Source organism: Gymnodraco acuticeps, unplaced genomic scaffold (genome assembly GCF_902827175.1).
Source record: "Gymnodraco acuticeps unplaced genomic scaffold, fGymAcu1.1, whole genome shotgun sequence".
NCBI lineage: Eukaryota > Metazoa > Chordata > Actinopteri > Perciformes > Bathydraconidae > Gymnodraco > Gymnodraco acuticeps.
Window position 1 is genome coordinate 26,332 of NW_022991009.1, and position 10,103 is coordinate 36,434.

A 10,103-nucleotide genomic window follows, 5' to 3' on the forward strand; every position below is an offset into this window, starting at 1 on the left:
TGATAGGGTGGCCTACATAGCACAGTCTGAGTATCAGCTCCCTGAGGCATCGTCGAGATATGAACCGGTATATTTCGGTGTTCCTAGACCAGGGGTATTCAACTCAAATTCAACGAGATCCAGTTAAAGAAAATGTCCCCATGCAAAGGTCCGGCACATCAAAATGTCTAACTTGCTTTATGAATTAGTGTGATATATATTGAAGTAGCTTTATCAACGTCTGCATGTAATCAACAACTGACTGCCAATCAAATAAAGAAAGTACAATTCAAAAACAACAATATTAACAGATATACAGTAAATACTGTGGATATCAGTGACGTGCGGTGAGGTTCATGGCTGGTGAGGCACTGACTCTTTCAGAATCAGATTTACAAATATTATATTTTGACCTTAATCGAAATATTCTGTTATTTTCAAAAGCTTTTTTAGTCTGATGCTTCGATTCATTTTAAACAGACCGTTCAACAAAAGGATACCCAACATCTAAATATTGGATTGTTCTTTCTTAGTAAGATCCCATGTTCATTACAATGGTGGTCTTACCTTGACTTGAAGATGAAGTCCATGCTATCCTTCTGGACAACAATCTCTATTACTTTTTTGTAAAAGTCCTCCTTATCTTCCTCTAGTTTCAAAAGTCTAGTTTGTTGTTCGCCTCTACCGTCTCTGCGTAGAATAACAGTAGCAACAAGAACCTGTGGGCTCACGTCAATCAATCAATCAATCAATCAATGTTTATTTATATGCCTGCTTCCACCTGTCTGGTGTCTGTGGTCTGCAGAGGCCTGCTCCCACCTGTGGAGTGCGGCTGTGCGGAGAAGGATTTTTGCCCCGAGGACGTCGCGGAGAGACGGAGTGGCTCCACGCTTCGGGCTGGGGCCTGCTCCCGTCGGGCGTGTGCTGCTGTGCGGAGGAGGATTCGCCACAGCTGGGGCTTGCTTTCCACCTTTCCTGGCTGCGGTGTGGCTGAGGAGGAGGGTTCTTGCCCGGAGAACATCGGAGAATGGCACATGTCATGTTTCTGCTGTGCCTGTTTGCTGTTTTGGACTGTGGGAAGATCTCTTGTAATCCTGAGAGGTCTACTGGACTCAGGTATGTTCTGCTACCCACAGTGGGCATCCCCTGCGGAGGTTCAGATGTGCTGCACAAACAATTGCCGATTGCCTTGTCACAGACAATCTGCTCGACAAAATACGTTTGTCTTTTTTGTTTTCCTGCGATGATGGTTCTTCAGGACTGCTTCTTAAGCTCTAATCACACTCTCGCAGACTTTTCCGGTGTTTCTAAATTAGATGACAATGTATGTGTGTCGCTTAAGAGGAAAAGATGCCTGGTGTTGTTGTTGTTATTACTGTCAGGAAATGTACAACCTAACCCTGGTCCGCCCAGTAGTAGTAGTCAGATCGCTACTCCTGCTGATTTTAAAGCTAGGTCTGGGTTGGGTTTCATCCACTTGTGTTGTGGAAATATTTTCCAAGGCCCATAACTTTGACCCAGTGTATCAGTTCAAACTGTCCTGACTGAGCACAGGCACCTGTAACCTTGGCTGCTGTGCTCTCAGTGTTTTGTCTCCCTGTTCCTGCCTGTTGGCGTCAGCTGATAGAGGTGTTATCATTCTATCTTGTTATGCAGCATGTTGATGATGCTCTCTGAACTAGCTAAATACATGGGTCTGGGGTAGAGTTCTTCAGAATTGACGTGGCAACTCTACCGTGAAGTCAGAACCTCTGACTCTTGGACTTGTGATGTGAATCCTCCGGCCGTTAACTCCAAATAAACCATCATGTGTTTGACATCAAAGCTACTGCTCTTCCCGTGTCTCCTTCCTGAGTCGGTGACTCCCACTGCATAGCTACACAGAAGTTTCCTCTACAACTTGAATGTGCGCAGTCTGTTAGGTAAACTAGATTTTGTCCGTATCTGGGCTCGACTGACGCTGACGTCATTGTCTTATCAGAAACATGGCTAAACAAATCTATTTTGGCCTCTGACATTGCCTTAAATGGTTTTAATGTGTATCGTACCGACCGGCCTAATAAAGGTGGTGGCGTTGCCATTTATGTTAAGAATCAATCAATCAATCAATCAATGTTTATTTATAGCCCAATATCACAAATGTTACATTTGTCTCAGTGGACTTTACAGTTTGTACAAAATATCAGTATGACAATACGACACCCTCTGTCCCTAGACCCTCTGTCCTTAGACCCTCACATCGTACAAGGAAAAACTTCCGAAGAAAACCCACAGTTTAAAGGGAACATGGGAGAAACCTCAGGGAGAGCAACAGAGGAGGGATCCCTCTCCCAGGACGGACAGACGTGCAATAGATGCCGTGTGTAAATTGAAAAGATAATACATTTGCAACATAGGTAGTCCAAATGTTTGGAAATGCATGTGTGTATAATAGGAAGATGAATCCACGAGGATATCCATCCAGGACCTATGATCCAGGACCACAGCCACGACTCAAGATCCAGGACACAGGAGCGCAGGATCATCCATGACTCCGGATCCCGGCGTATATAGACACCAAAAAGAAAGACATTTGGGGAAGCTGGGTTAATGGGAACATGAGAGTACACAGGTATAGACAGAGAGAAGGAAGAAGTAAGATGTCCCCCGACAAACTAAGCCTATATCAGCAAAACTAGGGGCTGAATCTAATCAGCCCTAACTATAAGCTTTATCAAAAAGGAAGGTCTTAAGTGCACTCTTAAAAACGGATAGGGTGTCTGCCGCCCGAACACAAACTGGAAGCTGATTCCACAAATGTGGAGCTTGATAAGAAAAGGCTCTGGCTCCCATTGTACTTTTAGAGACTCTAGGAACAACCAACAACCCTGCATTCTTGGAACGCAATGCCCTAGTAGGACAGTAGGGTATAATGAGTTATTTAAGGTAAGATGGCGCCTGCCCATTAAGGGCTTTGTAGGCGAGAAGAAGAATTTTAAATTCTATCCTGTGTTCTATAGGGAGCCAGTGTAAGGCAGCCAGAACAGGAGTAATGTGGTCCCTTTTCCTAACTCTGGTTAGTACACGAGCCGCAGCATTTTGAATCAGCTGACGCGACTTGACTGACTTCTTGGTACACCCTGATAATAAAGAGTTACAATAATCCAGCCTTGAAGTAACAAATGCATGGACTAGTTTCTCTGCATCGTTTTGAGGCAAGATATGCCTGATTTTTGCAATGTTACGTAGATGGAAGTAGGCGGTCCTTGAAATTGATTTTATGTGGGCGTTAAAGGATAAATCCTGATCAAATATAACACCAAGATTCCTTACAGTCTCACTGGAGGCCAAATTAATGCCATCCATAGTTAGTATATCCTTAGATAATTTGTTTCGTAGATTCTTTGGGCCAAGTACAATAACTTCAGTTTTGGTCGTGTTTAACATCAAAAAGTTTAAGGTCATCCACGTTTTTAAGTCCTTAAGGCAGTCTTGAATTTTATTTAGATGATTAATTTCATCAGGCTTGATTGATAAATATAGTTGAGTATCATCCGCATAACAATGAAAATGTACAGAATGATTCCTTATAATATTGCCTAACGGAAGCATATATAATGTGAACAAAATAGGTCCGAGCACTGAGCCCTGTGGCACTCCATGGCTAACTTTGGTTTGCGTGGAAGATTCATCATTGACACGTACAAACTGAGAGCGTTCAGATAGATAGGACCTAAACCAGTCTAAAGCAGTTCCCTGTATGCCAACTAAGTGCTCTAGTCTTTGCAATAAGATATCATGGTCGATAGTATCAAATGCAGCACTGAGATCGAGCAAAACAAGAATAGAGACACGTCCCTTGTCAGAGGCTATTAGAATGTCATTTGTGACTTTAACCAGAGCTGTCTCTGTGCTATGATGTGTTCTAAAGCCAGACTGAAAATCTTCAAATAAATCATTGTTTTTTAAGTAATCACACAGCTGTTTAGCGACCGCTTTCTCAAGAATTTTTGAGAGGAACGGAAGATTAGAAATAGGTCTATAATTGGCTAAAACCTCTGGATCGAGGTTGTGCTTTTTAAGAAGCGGTTTTATCACTGCTACTTTGAATGATTGTGGAACATAGCCTGATAATAAAGACATATTCATAATATTTAATAAATAAGTGCTAATTAATGGAAAAACTTCCTTCAACAGCTTAGTTGGAATTGGGTCTAACATGCACGTTGATGGTTTAGAAGAGAGAATCATTGAATTTAATTGTTCAAGGTTTATGGCTAAAAAGCATTCTAGTTTACTATCTAGTGTAATATTAGAACTTAGGTTTCCGGGAGCTGTTGATAACACTATACTGGTCAAAGGCAAGAGGTCATTAATTTTGTTTCTAAGAGTAACAATGTTATTGTTAAAAAAGCACATAAAATCATTACTACTGAGTGCTATGGGAATAGAAGGCTCAATGGAGCTGTGGCTCTCTGTCAGCCTGGCTACAGTGCTGAAAAGAAATCTTGCATTATTCTTATTCTCATCTATTAATGAAGAGTAGTAGGCTGCTCTCGCTTTACGCAGTGCTTTCTTATATTCATTGAGAGTAATATGCCAAATTAAACGAGATTCTTCAAGTTTAGTGGAACGCCATATCCTTTCAAGTTGTCTCGACTTTTGCTTTATTTTGTGGGTTTGGGCATTATGCCATGGAGCTAATCTATGTTGTTTTATTTTCTTCTTTTTCAAAGGAGCAACAGAGTCTAATTTTATTCGCAGCGCATCTGTAGCACTATCAACAACATGATCAATTTGGGGTGGTGTACATTTTGTATAAGTTTCCTCCCTTACATGCAGACATGCTATCGAGTTAAGTATTGGTGGAATCTCTTCCTTAAATTTGGCTATAGCACTAACAGATAGGTTTCTGCTGCAGGAGCTTTTGACTAATGCTTTGTAGTCTCGTAACAGTACTTCTAAAGTTACTAAGAAATGGTCGGATAAAGCAGGATTATGCGGTTCGACTAATAGTTGCTCAATTTCAATACCATAAGTCAGAACAAGGTCGAGAGTGTGATTATAGCAGTGGGTTGGTTTATTTACACTCTGACAGAAACCAACAGAATCTAATATAGAGTTAAATGCAACAGTAAGGCTATTTTTATCATCGTCAACATGAATATTAAAGTCACCTACGATAATTACTTTATCTGTTTTAAGAACCAAAGTTGATAAAAACTTAGAGAATTCAGATAAGAATTCTGAATAAGGACCTGGTGCACGGTACACTGTAACAAATAAGATTGGCTGCAAAGTTTTCCAGGTCGGATGCGTAAGACTAAAAACGAGACTTTCAAAGGAGGTATCATTTAATTTTGGTTTAGTATTGATAAGTAAACTTGAGTCAAAGATGGCTGCAACTCCACCTCCTCGGCCCGTGCCTCGGGCAATATGAGTATTGATATGGCTGGGTGGAGTGGCCTCATTTATGCTGACATATTCTTCATGTCTCAACCAAGTTTCAGTGAGACAGCATATATCAATATTATAATCTGATATTAAATCATTTACCAATATTGCTTTAGATGCTAGAGATCTTATGTTTAAGAGACCACATTTAATATTCCTGTTTTGTTGCACTGTAGTAGTTGTTACATTTACTTTGATTAGGTTATTATGTATGACACCTCTATTAGGTTTTACCTTAACTTGTCCTTGGGCAGACACACACACCGTTAATATTGGGTATTTTATTGGGTTCGGGATTCCTATGGATGACTGCCTAGGAGAGAGCGCAGAGAAGCGTGTAAGACTGCGACTCCGCCTCCTGGTCTCAACTCCAGTTTGTCATGGATTAAGTCCACAAAGCCCTGAAATGAGATCTGCACCTTCCAAAGTAGGATGAATGCTGTCTCTCTTAATCAGACCAGGTTTTCCCCAGAAGGCTGTCCAATTATTTACCAAGCCCACATTGTTTGCTGGGCACCACCAAGACAACCAGCGCTGAAATGATGACATGCGGCTATACATGTCATCATTGATCAGATTGGGGAGGGGACCTGAGAAGATTACGGTGTCTGACATTGTTTTAGCATAACTACACACCGACTCCACATTAACTTCGGTGCATTCTGATCGGCGTATACGAACATCATTACCACCGACGTGAATAACAATCCTACTGTATTTACGTTTATTTTTAGCCAGCAGTTTAAGATGCGCCTCAACGTCGCCCGCTCTGGCCCCCGGAATGCATGTGACTGTGGAGGCTTCGGTCTCTAATTTCACGTGTCTCATAATAGAGCTACCAATAACCAGAGTTGGCTTCTCAGCGGGTGTCTCGCTGAGTGGGGAATATCTGTTAGATACGTGAACGGGTTGGTGGGGACCTGCGGATTTCGCGTTATGCCCCTTCTGAACAGTCACCCAGTCTCCCTGCTGCTCGGGAGTTGCCGGGGGACGGCTAAGAGGAGCTACCTTTTGCCGGTCCGCACCGGCTAACATGGGCTTTACTGTAGCTGAGTTACTTTCTAAGATGCGGAGCCGGGCTTCTATGGCTATGATTCCCGCCTCCAACCTAACAACTATACTACATTTAACACATGTATCGGTACCAGTAAAGGAGGTAGGGAAGTAACCAAACATGAGACAGTTAGAGCAGGAAATAGCACCCGAGGGTGGGGAAAGAGCCATGGCTAGCTATCAAGCTAAAGTAGCTACCGTTAGCAAACCCGAAAGGAGTGTAGGCAACTGTGGAGTTACAGTCGCTAAGAGAAGGAGAGTTGTGAGTGCTTAAGCTGTAGTAACGTGTGATTACAACGTCGTGTGATCAAGAGTTTTAAAACGATCGATTAAGTTAAGATAATAAGCTATCAGCAACAGAACAGGCACACGGGATACCCGGAGATGACAACAACCGGAAGTTACAACATGCTTACCGCAATAGTGGTCCGTCCAGAATAAGTTCAGTGTAACCACATTAGTTTCCAAATCGATCAGTAAGCAATTCGAATTTTTAGCCTTAAATATAGAAGTGGCAAAGGGTCAACAAGTCATGGTGGTGGGCTGTTACAGACCCCCCTCAGCTGTCAAAGACTCCTTGTCTTCACTAGCAAATCTTTTATCTCAACTAGACTACAAGGAAATAGTGCTACTTGGAGATTTTAACTGGGACTGGTTAACTGCAGTGTCAGAGGATTTTAAAAACCTTTGTATCTCTTTGAATGTTACTCAGATTGTGGACAGTCCTACTCGCCCTAATATTAAGTCCCCTAATAAATCCTCCTTAATTGATCTCATTCTAACTAATGTTCCCTATAAATACTCATCTGTGGGAGTATTTGCAAATGATCTGAGTGATCACTGTGTTGTAGCCACAATTAGGGACACTAAGGTCCAAAAGGTTAATCCTCGTATTATCATCAAGAGAGACATAAAACATTTTGTTGAGCAGGGTTTTGTGCATGATCTGTTTGGGTTTGATTGGGGTAAAATCGATCTGTGTGCTGATGTGGAAACCGCATGGGCTTATTTTTATCTTGGTTTTATGGAGATCATTGATAGACATGCACCCCTGCGTACATTTAGAGTAAAGGGACGAGACAATCTTTAGTTTTCTGCTAATCTGTCCAGTCTCCTGCATGAGAGAAACAAGGCCTGGGCAAAGGCTAGGCAATCAGGCTCAGAGGTAGAGTGGCTGCGTTTTAGGCAGCTAAGGAATAGCTTCACTTCACATGTTCAAAAGTGCTAAATCAAAGTACTATCTGTCAGTTTCCACAGAAAACCTAAATAATCCTAGGACATTTTGGAAAGCCATAAAATCGATATCCACCGGTGAGATCCGTAATGAGCTACCTCCGTGCCTTACCACAGCATCTGGCTCTATATCGGACAGGGCTACTATGCTAAATTGCTTTAATGAGCATTTTGTGTCCTGTGGTTCTCTATTTGATTCTGTCACTAACTCTGCTGCTGTGAACACTACAGTATGTGACTCTGAAAAACGTGTGTTGGAAAACCCTTTTAGTTTTACCCCTTTTACTGTTGATGTTGTTCGTGAAGCTTTAACCAAGTCAGATCCTAAGAAACCGGCCGGCCCGGACAATTTAGAACCTTTCTTTTTAAAGATAGCTGCAGATTGTATTGCTCCACCTCTCACTACTCTTTTTAACCTCTCCCTCAGCACGAACACAATTCCAAAAGTATGGAAGTCAGCGTATGTCCTGCCTTTGCTAAAAGGAGGGGAGGCCACCTTATTAAACAACTATAGGCCAATCTCTAAGTTGTCAGTTCTGGCGAAGGTTCTTGAACGCTTAGTGAGAGAACAGGTAAAGGTGTTTTTATGTACAAATGACATCCTGTCTAAACATCAGTCAGGCTTCAGAAAGAGACACAGCACCATCACTGCCACAATGAAAGTGGTGAATGACATTACTAGTATTTTAGATAATAAGCAGAGTTGTGCAGCTCTATTTATTGACCTGTCCAAAGCGTTTGATACCGTCGATCATCACATCTTAAAGTAGAGGCTACTCAGTATCGGCATATCCAGCCATGCAGTGGGTGGTTTGTGAACTACCTCTCTGCAAGGTCCCTATGTGTTCACTTTGATGGGCTGTCTTCTGAGTGGTTAAACATTGCTAATGGTGTTCCTCAAGGTTCTGTTTTAGGTCCACTTTTATTCTCCATATCAACAGTTTAGGTGAAAATGTGGATGAAGCTACTTTACATTTGTATGCGGATGATACCGTGATGTACTGTGCAGGTCCCTCCATTCAGGAGGCTGGTGTTAAATTACAGGCTGTTTTTAACATTATTCAGACTCAGCTCTCTGAACTTAAAGGTGACATGTCATGCTTTTCTGGTTAGTACCCGTCCCCTTGTGTGTTATGAAGGTTTTTATGCATGTAAACGGTGTGCAGAGTCAAAACCCTCAAAGTACACCATGTAGGGAGTAAAACTCTAAAACAGAAAATACCTCCCCAAAACGCCTCGTTGGAGATACGTCACTGTCCATTTGATTCTTCCGAGGACATCATGATGTCATGTCATCCCCGGAACGAAATGGACCAATCAGTGGAGCCGTTACGTTACGTCCGCGGAGCCGTTACGTTAAGCCCCCGCTGATTGGTCCAAATTGACCAATCCACGGACTTCCTCACACACTCAGTGCAGGCAGCTCTGCTGATCTCTCCTCCCTGGCTGCAGGCTGATAATAGACAGTTGGGATCGCGGCGAAATTCTCACTGCAGACCTATTCTCTCTGTAGACCCATTCTCTCTGTAGACCCATTCTCTCTGCAGACCCATTCTCTCTGCAGACCCCATTCTCTCTGCAGACCCATTCTCACTGCAGACCTATTCTCTCTGTAGACCCATTCGTCTCTGTAGACCCTTCTCTCTGCAGACCCATTCTCTCTGCGACCCGTTCTCTCTGCAGACCCATTCTCTCTGCAGACCCATTCTCACTGCAGACCTATTCTCTCTGTAGACCCATTCTCTCTGTAGACCCATTCTCTCTGCAGACCCATTCTCTCTGTAGACCCATTCTCTCTGCAGACCCGTTCTCTCTGCAGACCCGTTCTCTCTGCAGACCCTTTCTCACTGCAGACCCATTCTCTCTGCAGACCCATTCTCTCTGCAGACCCATTCTCACTGCAGACCCATTCTCTCTGCAGACCCGTTCTCTCTGTAGACCCGTTCTCACTGCAGACCCGTTCTCTCTGCAGACACCGTTCCTCCTTCTGGCAGACCCATTCTCGCTGCAGACCCATTCTCTCTGCAGACCCATTCTCTCTGCAGACCCATTCTCTCTGCAGACCCATTCTCTCTGCAGACCCATTCTCTCTGCAGACCCATTCTCTCTGCAGACCCATTCTCTCTGCAGACCCATTCTCTCTGCAGACCCATTCTCTCTGCAGACCCATTCTCTCTGCAGACCCATTCTCTCTGCAGACCCATTCTCTCTGCAGACCCTTCTCTCTGCAGACCCATTCTCTCTGCAGACCCATTCTCTCTGCAGACCCATTCTCTCTGCAGACCCATTCTCTCTGCAGACCCATTCTCTCTGCAGACCCATTCTTCTGCAGACCCATTCTCTCTGCAGACCCATTCTCTCTGCAGACCCATTCTCTCTGCAGACCCGTTCTCTCTGCAGACCCA